This window comes from Anneissia japonica, unplaced genomic scaffold (assembly GCF_011630105.1).
Source record: "Anneissia japonica isolate Jap-2015-1 unplaced genomic scaffold, ASM1163010v1 scaffold6537_len306802_cov134, whole genome shotgun sequence".
NCBI classification, from domain to species: Eukaryota; Metazoa; Echinodermata; class Crinoidea; order Comatulida; family Comatulidae; genus Anneissia; species Anneissia japonica.
In genome coordinates, this window is record NW_022717339.1 from 226,611 (window position 1) to 236,106 (window position 9,496).

The following is a 9,496-nucleotide window of genomic DNA, read 5'->3' on the forward strand; positions in this document are numbered from 1 at the left end:
AAAATATTGAGATTGTATTAGGGATCTCATGATTAAACTGTTTTAGATAGGAGGATAAATAACTACAAGAGTACTGTTGTGTAGACCCTAAAAGCACTGTTTAGATAACACAAAGAAAAACATTAATTAATAGGTCCCGGAATAACCATGTAGAAGATTGTGAAAGCAAACTACTATTTTGCAGGAAAGTAAGTATAGCAGACGCTTTGTACTGCATCTTTGACGCGTACTGTTTTTGTACATTTAAAACATGTACCTCTTGTTTGGATTATTTTACCGCGATTGTTCTGAAGTCACAGGTTGGAAAATTTGGCTTACTGAGGCAAATTTGTTTTGTTTGCATTTTAAATGTTTGCTTTCAGAGGTTTACTTTGACTTCGAAAGCTGTTCAGATTTACGTAATCTGGACAAAGAGATACCTCACAAGGTACAGGTACTGTACAGTAGAGAACCCCTTTTAAGTGGATACCTTCGGAACCAAAAAACCGAAAAAATTGTCCCCTTTATAGGGATGTCCCAAAAAAGGGGTTTCTACTTTTAAAAAAATTAGGCACTAAAAAAAATATTATTAGTTTATCACCCTATCTGGGCAGAAAAAGTGATGAGGGAGGGAGGTTTTTTTTAAATTTTTTATTTTGCAAAAGCCAAATATCACCCTTGGGTTGTTTGTTGGTGCATTGATATTCAACGTAAAACATGATTTAGATAATGCAAACAATATATACTAACTATTTAATAAAATAGATGAAAATAATAAATATATAAAATTTAAAAAAAAAAAAAAATTCATTGTGTATCAGTCTATCTGTGCTTTTGTTATTATAAACACTGATTTTTTTTTTATACATTTCGAGTCTAGTATTATTAATCGTTGTTAACCAAAATAAATGAGGCACATTAATAACTTGGCTAAAGAAGAGCTGTTAAAACATATCTTCTGTATGCCAGCAAGGTAGTTATAGCATGATGCTCTTAAAAAGAGTTGGCTGGGAGGTTGGTCTTGTCCACCTGAGAATGACAATGACAATGACAATGACAAAAATATTTATTTCCTTTGAGCATAAAAATTTACGAAAAATATAAATGTACAACATTTTTAAAGATCAAAGAAAATGGAAAATTCCTGAAGCATAGCTTGTAAATGGAAATCCCAAATTACATAATTAAATATTTCTTTAATATATAAGGTTCAAAAATAATTCAAAGGCCAAGAAGTTTAAAATTTATAAGAACAATTCTATTTCTTTTCTGTAAATTATATTTTGTACTCATTAATAACAACATCTTAATTACTTTTAGTTTCTTTATATCTATAGATGATTAAGCAATAAATTAAGTATAGTGTCTACAATCTAAAATAATATAAGAGAAAATTTGTAAATACGTTAATCTGAATTCCTATAACTATAATGTCTTCTTTCTAATAACAGCTAAGGTTTAATAATAAAATAAACTGTTAAATCGTTATACATATATATACCTATATAGATACCTATATACTCATACTTATATATAAACATTTACATACCATACACACATAAATAAAAATAGATATATGTTTGTACAACTGATATTTTTAAACACAGAAATGGTGTTTGACTATATTCTAAAACTGGCCGGTTGAAAAGGTGAAAAAAGGTAGATATGCCCATTTTCTCCCAGTTTTTAAGTATTCAAAAATCTGTATCTCATTGTTCCAAAGTTTTTTGTCAAACACTCTTTTTTTTTGTGTCTTAGAAAATCAGTTGTACAACATAAAAAATGTTCCCCCCTCCCCCCGCACTCTGGAGTCTGGCTTTAAACTCAAGAAACATTTGGTTGATTTTTAAGTTATGAAGAACAATTGAGAAGAATATTCTTTGTAGGCCTGTGTGGTTGTTTAAATTATTTGGGAAGGCAAAAAAATAATTTCAGAATGAATGCATTTATTGACATTCTTTTTCATATTTTGTTTTTCTCATGATTGCTACATCAGTCATCCATCATACATTACATGAAACCAAAAAAAAGAAGATGACTGTAGATACAAAGACTGATTTGATTAATTAGCAGATCACCGATAATCCGTTTCATGCATCGTTAACGTTATTATTAAAGTCCATTGCGTCTTTCATACCCCCAGGTAGTATTTAATTGAATGGATGGGTGTAATTCAGATTGATATCGTACATACCATCATTAGTACATTGTTGTACATGTTACAATATTTCTTTATATTGCAAGTGATTTACAATGTTATATTGTTATTTCTGGCCAATGTCATTTGATACATTTTAATCCTCATAATAGTTTATTATATTTTGATTTCACAGTTAGAATCAACAATGAATGTAGCCTGTGTTGTGTAAAGATAGATGATTGTTTATCTTGTATCTTAAATAGATAAAATTCATCTTGTTCCTTTGTTCAGCATTATTGTTCTTTCATTTATGATTCAACAATAGATAAAGATAAATTTCTATATTTAAACAGAATAATTTAAATATAACAAAGGCTTTCATTTCTTGGCTTTCAGTACTGTTCTTTAATTTATGATTCAACCGTAAAGCTATTATATATTTAAACCATAGAGAAAATAGAACACATTCTGTATGTTCAAACAGAATACTGTAATTAAAATATATTGAAATATAACAAAGGTTTTTATTAATTTTGTTCAGAGCTAATCTTCTTTCATATATGATCCAACCATGCTTATATGTTTAAACAATATGCTGCTGGTTCTTTTTGTTTATGAATCAACCATAAGTAAATATAAAGTTATAATATTTAAACAGAGTAATTAAAATAATAACAAAGGTCTTCATTACAATATTCAGGTCACGTAATAAGTCAAGAACAAAGAGAATTCATTTGTCCTAGCTTTCATTACTCCACATTGTTTACCTCTTGATTGCCAGATCTTAATTCACATCACCTATGGAATAAACGATAATTGTTCTTGCTTATCTTAACCGCATTTTTCCGAGCTAAGTTCTGTGTCAATCGTTGTAGTAATTAACTCAAATTCCTGACATGTTACATCTTCAAGTTGATATTCGAAATGATCTCGCAGTCATGAATGGCCCAGAAAATTTCCAATCAGCCTCATTGCAAATAATGCCGCCACTCATTCATCCAACAGATGTCGGATAATTTGGTTCGCTTATGAATCATCGCCGTGGAGACGACTGCGAGATTCCGTTTGTCCTGATTGAGGGCATGAATCAGTGGAACTCGTGGTCGAATTGCTCACGGATAGTAACAAATTATTTGACTCCTCGGCTATTTAGCTTACTGGCAAAACAATTAAATTTGGGAAAATACGTAACTTAATGGGCAGATCCCGAAGGCCTGATTCAGAGTGGTAATTTATATGCGGTGATGACTTAACATGCGTTGCTAATTAATAAGTGCCGTTGGCTTCGCTATCACTTCTTTCAATCTGCATTAATTATTTTTCACTTTCGCGTTGTTCAGAATCATAATGAAAGTTTCTTGTGCTAATCACTGTAAATGATGTATAGCAATGTGACATGGAAAAGGTAAAGCCTAGATGGTACTGTAGGTTCAAACTCGGCTAAAAAAGGTATCAATTAGAAAACAAGCAAAATCAAGGGGCCTACAATTCAGTGGTGGCCCCAGCTGACAGGGTCTGTACCAAGGGATCGCCAAGAGCTTCAGTCAGGCCCCGGAATAAAATCCCTGGTGGGATTCATGGGGATGATTTTAGGGTTTAGAAAGGCAAACATTTTGCATTTAGGCTACAATATTAGGGATGAGCAGTCACCATATAACTTTGTTTGGTTTTAGCAAATCAATATTTTTAATCTGACCTCATTTTGGCATTGGACAAATGGGGGGAAGATGTGGGTCCATGCTTGTCCAATGAGGTATCCATGCTTGTTTGATGGGGGAATTGCCCAGACCCCCACTGGTACGACCACTTCTAATATTTCTTTGAAAACTTCCTTAGTAATAGCATAGTCTAAGTTAGTAATTGTTACAAATGCTTTGATTTATACAAAATGTCAATCAGGGGTTTGGACAGAAAAACGATATAGGCCGTCCAAAATTGAAGCCAATGGGCGTGGCACTGAGCCGATGGCGGCCATGCCCATCTTTGGGAATCCTTACCGAATATTGTTACGAAAACAACGTACATTCAGTCAATAAATGTTGTTTTTATTAAACGTAAATATGATTTACCTTTAGTTTGTAACACTCGATAAATTTGAAGAATATAAAGAATTTGCTAAAGGTAGACCAGGCCCAATTAGGCTAGGCCGGGCTGATTAGGCCAAGCCGTCACAGTAAAAATGGCCATCCTAAATAATAATAGGCCGTCCTAAAGACTGCCGGTCGGCTGCTTTCTAAGCCTATTATGTTAAGTAATCTATAAGAGTGCTATTCTCTCTCATAGGTTCAAGTATTCAATCCTGAAAATACAAGTATTTTCCCTTATCTGGGTAATAGTTTGGATATACACTGTAGCTCATATATATTTTTAAAGTGATGACTACTGTATGTAAACAAGCCTATGAGGAAAGTTTCTGCAGAGAATTTCACTGAAAAGGTAATAGGCTTAACTTCCATAGAGGCTAAAAAACCAGCAATTTTATGTTCTTATTTTTTTTATTAAAATAATGTTTTCGCTTAGCAATGATTTTAAATCGCGTTTTAGCTTGTAGACAGGTGATACCTGTAAACTTATAGTGAAATATATTGTAAAAATATATGTAAAAATCAATAAAGCAAATAACTATAACCTGGAATTGAATTGAATTTATTTGGTATAAAACAACATCATGATTCAAATATAACAGGAAAGGAAAGAAAAGATAATAAAATGACAAAGCGACAATCAAAATGACAATACAGTTAATAATAATAATTAATAATATGTCGTTCTTATATAGCGCTTCATGCCTTTACAAGGCCTCTAAGCGCTTCACATTACTACCCCGGTCATTGGATCAAACACATATGGAACGCGTTGAAACACCAAATTAAATTAGTAAATGAAATTATATTATCATTCCATAAATTGCAGCTAGTAATCAGCGCAGGTTGTGTTGGTAACCTACCTACCTTGTACTCCTGGGTGGAGAGAGGCAACCGTAGATAAAGTGCCTTGCCCAAGGGCACAAGCGATTTGCACAGCCAGAGTTTCGAACCCCCGACCTCAAGGTTGGGAGTCCAAGCCACAACCGGTGCGCCAACCGCTTCTACATAATGATACTGTACTGTACCTAAGAAATGAGTTTTCAGAAAAGTTTACTTTTTAGCCTTATTTATCAAATTTTGTTTAAAAAGAGGACGTGATTTTGAATTAAGCAATAATTTATTTTTTTCTTATTCTTTGACTCATCGTCGATAAATTTAAATTGCTTGAATCATAGGTGGAAATGTCATAACTCATGAATAGCAAGATCGCTAGACTAGTGTTGCAGCACCGTAGACAAGTGTCACGGTAGACACCTTTGCGAGGTGACTTTGAACACAAACATTTTGGCTCAGTGAATCCTTTTGCTCTAGATATAAGACTCTAAATTCATGCTATTCTTCTGTGACCTTGAGAGATGTCAGCGATTCATTCCCGGTCTTGATGACAAATCTTATTATTGTTTCAAAAGGTGACGGGATCCAATGGGGCGTTTAATGATTTAGCTTTCTCTGCGATGTATATTCAAGCAAGTTGATTAGTCTTGTTATGCACGGTTGTAATCATTTTAGAACTGCTACGCTTGTTACCTTTTGTTGAAAGCTTATGAAAGTTGATACTGATTAAACGCATAAAGGAGCATCTGTCGTGAGGTTTGCACCTACCTATGTTTTAAGCCAGTCAGTATACTTTCAAAATAATTTGCCCATATCGACAATACCTTATAAGGAATGATTTAATATAATCAAAATTAGATAAAGAGGATTTAAATCAATTGAATGTTTTAAATCTAATTGAATACTAATTAGGCATCTGTCTACTACTAGTTTAAGCTTAATTGTGACCCATTTTCATTTATTGTATTTTATTGTTCAGTAATACAATACGGCTCTCAAATAACATTTGACGTTATTTGGTAATTGTAAATGTTGTTCTTTGTTAGTATCTACATGCAGTATTAGACTATAATCTGTAGGGTAAGGGTACATATATTTGTGGGTGTATAGCTATGTATGTGCCTAGGTGTGTATGCATATGAGATGGCAGCATATTGTTTGCAGTTGGTTGAACTGGTAGTTGCATGGCACTTCCCCAAATGTCTGGTTGATTCTAAAACTACTCATTGCTGGATAGTTGTATGGCAACTTCTAAGGTTTTTTTTTTAAAGGTTTATGCATCCATTATGTAAGGACTTCAGGTAATGGTGTTGTGTTGGGCTGCCAGTCTTGTACCTTGTGCATTGATGGATTTATTTGGTGTAAACACCAAGGATAACCCACAAAAGTCTGAAGAAGAGTTATTTCCAATGGGGTCTTTCTGGTGGTGATTGGGCAGTACACCGGGAGACATTCCCCTACTCTTTTCTGAATAGTGTTCTGCATTCTTCAAAGTGCACACTGGCCGTAATGCACACAAGGCCAACGGCTTAAACGTTTCATCTGAAAGACAGTGCGCTATCGTAACTTGCATGTTAGCCCTCCAGCTGAAGACAACAAGAGCGGCGATGGGAGTTGAACTGGAGACCTAGAGATCTCAGTGGTTTAGCGCACGCACACTGGCTACACCAGTTTAGCCGACTGAGCTAAGCTGCTCTAATGACAATCTTTCACAGTCTAGTTGTATGGTCATATCATAGCCTATAACATGCCATCTTAGGCTAACACTGTAAAGTGCTTCATTTTCTCTAAATAAATTCTTTGTATATATTTCAACCAAATTTGGAAGCCTTTTTTGGAATTTTGCCAGTCATCCATTAGTGAATTGTATTTTACAGTCTATAGTTTCAAATATTTTCATGTCTTTTCAACCGACTTCATCTATTAAATCTTTGCTAAGTTTGTGTTGTTTGTGACTTGTTTCTGGCATCCAACCAATTGGAGGCATGCAACGTGTAAAGCATGTGTGTTAGACCAGGCAAGAGGCAAGCATTCAACGTTTTACCGCACTGGTTTTTGAGTTTCAACATGCAGTATATTACTATTTTATTGTTTTGAACGCATTTATGCAGATTTCATCGTTTATTTGACCACTTTTTGCATTTTCATGCTTCTCTTGTCGAGTTAAAATTGGCACGAATACTGTAAGTATAAACGGGTACAGCATAAAAAAGGGCAAAATAATGAAAAAGTGCATAAAAGTGATTAACGTGCTGAGATAAGTACGAAAGTGCAACAGTAGATTTTATTCTGATATTGTAACTGCCCTAAAACTTATCTATGCCTATAACTTTTCGATGAAGTTTTATCAGAATATATTTTATGCTCCATGGTTAAATTTAGCAAAAAAATGTCAACAGTTATTTGGCAAGAAAATAACTAAATATTATTAGTGTAGAAATGGTAATTTGGTAGGAAGTAAATTTACAATGACATTATTGACCTTTTCTAAAAAATTCTTGACAGTAATACCACAAAAATTTTTCTTTGATTCAATGCCAACAAAAAATATCTATAAAAATTTAATCTCTGGCATATGCCAACTCTCAGGAAAACAAAATTGTCTTGTAATAAAATCATATTCCAATATAATTGATGATTTATATTCCAGATTTCTTTAATATGTATATTTCATTTAGGTTTTTGGCTCTTGACTGTAAATTAGAACCAGAAAAAAATTGCCAAGTAATGGACTTTTAAATAATACCAATCTCATTAAATTTACTCTTATACCCTAACATTTATGTTCTTAGCAAATTTTAAATTCTCAGTAGTAGAATGTTTTTACTTTTTTACCTATCACTTATTGAAAGTTTCTTAACATATATCGTTCTTTTAAATGAGTATGTAGCCCAGCTATTTGAGAAAGTTAGAAGAGCCCTTTTGATTGATAACTCCTGTTGGCCAGCGGTCAGTCTTAAAGAAATGTTATTAATTCTTTTGCTTTGATAGGTTATAAATACCAGAATTCTATGATATCAATCTGATATCTCATTGACCAAGGGCCTAGGCTCTCTGATCCTCTTAAACCTCCTCTAGACCAGAGGGTGAACATTGCTTATTTTATCAGAGTAATTCTACACCAGAAGCCATCAAACCATCTCCAACAAGCCTAGCACCTTTTGTAGCTCTCTGCTAAACACATACCATTTTTGGTCTGGTTGCCCTTCCATAGCCAAACATCGAACGATGCATTACTTGTAATTCACATAAATACCTTCACAAGTAGTTAAAATTTCTCTGTTAAAACTCTTTCAAATAGAATATATTTTTTTTCCATCCTACAGCAATTGAACATTTGATATAAAAAAAGTCCTGTTAAGAAGATAGTTTTATGTGTGACTTTTTATTTATAATCCGCAAACTTAAATTATGTGTGTTTTGAACTCCTAAGCAACTCTACTCTAAAATCACATTGGACAACAGAACCTAGCTTTTGATTTATAACCATACACTCCATTGGGTTTAGTTAAAAACAGCTGTGCTATTTTCAATGTAGAAAAAAAAAAGTTTGCTGAAATGCTACATTCTATTACCATCAGAAAGGAACAACAAATATTGATTTGTGGTATTATAATGAATAAAAATTAAATATACGTTGAGCATAATGTGTAGAATATAAACCATAATTGTAGCATTGTAAACGTTTAATGTTAAATTGCATCTGCAGATATTCTTGAAGTCAGGCTCCGGAGGGAAAAAAAAATTTGATATGTTGTAGAACTGATTTTTTTTTTTTAAGCCAAAAAAAAGTTGTTTGACGAAAAACTGGGGAATGGTGAATGAGATACAGATTTTTCAATATTCAAAAACTGGAGAAAAAGGGGCGTAACCGCCCAATTTTACACCTTTCCCCCCCAGTTTTTGAATATATTCCTGTTCCCATGTTGCCTATCTCACATATTCCTGTAGTTCGGTAGGCCTATCATAGATCCTACATCATTGTAAATAAACGTTCATAAAGAAATGCTGGTGTCTTCGTTGTGTTATTTATTAATTTCAACACTGTATACATTGTATTTAAAACCCTGTTTCTCAAAGTGTTTCATTACACACCGGGTAATATTCTCTAGATTAGCAAAAAAACGTCTGGAGCAAAGAAACGTTTGGTTATGAAATGTTATGGTTGCACAATGTATGGATTGTAATAATAGCACACATGACTGTCCCTTTAAAATTGAGACCAGAACAAATTTAAAATTCAGTTCCAGTTTTATGGAAATGTGGCATGTAGTGATGCGGATATAAAAGTGAGCTGTTTCGGAATCTGTGTGATCGGTATTTGAGATTATGGCTATGTTCACACACACGGCGTAAGGCTGGCTTAAGCCTGGCGTAGCGTACGCCTTTGTGTGTGAACTAGGCAGTGGCGTTGTTAAAGCCACTCACTACGCCACGTCCTTGGCGTTATTAACGC